Raw genomic sequence first — 1,268 nt, 5'->3', positions numbered from 1 at the left:
ACTTGTACTCATTTTAACTCTATTTATGCTGTGTAAAACGTATACTCATTTTAACTCTATTTATGCTGTGTAAAACTTGTACTCATTTTAACTCTATTTATGCTGTGTAAAACTTATACTCATTTTAACTCTATTTATGCTATGTAAAACGTATACTCATTTTAACTCTATTTATGCTATGTAAAACTTATACTCATTTTAACTCTATTTTTAGTAACAGTTCTTTTTTCCCTCTAGCTTTATCTGTTTCGTTATCTTACAAAAAAATAACATCCACGTCATATAGTGGATTAAAACACGATGGAACATCTGGTACCTCTAATTCTTTTATTTCTTATATAACAAATAAAATTTGAGACGTTTTGCTTATTAACAGTTCTCTTCGGGCCCAGTGATCATGCACGTGGAACAAATGACTAAATTTACGAATATTGACTGCAATAATGGACAGTAAACCCTAACAAGCGAACTATCAGATTAACCACTGTTAGAAGAAGAATATCGAAATACGTGTAAAGTAGTTTCAGCATTGTAATTCAAGGATTTGTCTTAGAGACGAAAGATATTTGTTTGATATGTTAATTAGTAACGATTTAACTTTGTTTTAAATGAGTATGAGGGAATTTGTAGTAGAAATAAAAATTCAAATTATGGAAATATGGCCTCCTATATCTGTATTGGAAGTGGTAACTCGTTAGATGGAAAAAAAAAAGCTATTTGAAATAAAACAATTATTTAATTGGTGGAGTTCGCCCGTATGCATAAACAAGTCAAAGGCAAAACGAGGATGGAGGTTGGGAATCTTGAAGGTATAGAAATATAGGGTGGTTTATTTCTACTACTAGGTTATTTTTATATGTCTTAAGATTGGGGGTTGCTACCTACACATAAACTGGCTGCATAAAGCGAAAGACAGTAGGAATTGAGACGTTGTGGGTTAAAGCATTCAACTCCTAACCCCTAATTGATTCTCCGGGGCTGCTAACTAGTTCAACATGTACGTTTGGATAATGTCTGATAGATGAAAAAAAATCTCCAACGCTTTTCGGAGCTATGGCAACAGACATTTTCCATTATAAGTTAATTGTACTGACAAGAACTGGTAATGAACAAATTTTTCTTTTTTTTTTCTTTAAATTTTAGTTGCGAACTTTGATATTTATAAATTTCGTTATTGTTATATAGCGTTGATTTAATCGTCTATTTACAAGTAATGCAATGTATAGTACTAGAACTGTTGATATATATATATATATATATATATATAT

Source organism: Limulus polyphemus, unplaced genomic scaffold (assembly GCF_000517525.1).
Source record: "Limulus polyphemus unplaced genomic scaffold, Limulus_polyphemus-2.1.2 Scaffold2070, whole genome shotgun sequence".
Taxonomy (NCBI): Eukaryota; Metazoa; Arthropoda; class Merostomata; order Xiphosura; family Limulidae; genus Limulus; species Limulus polyphemus.
The sequence above is the reverse complement of the archived record's forward strand: the minus strand, read 5'-3'. Positions refer to the sequence as shown.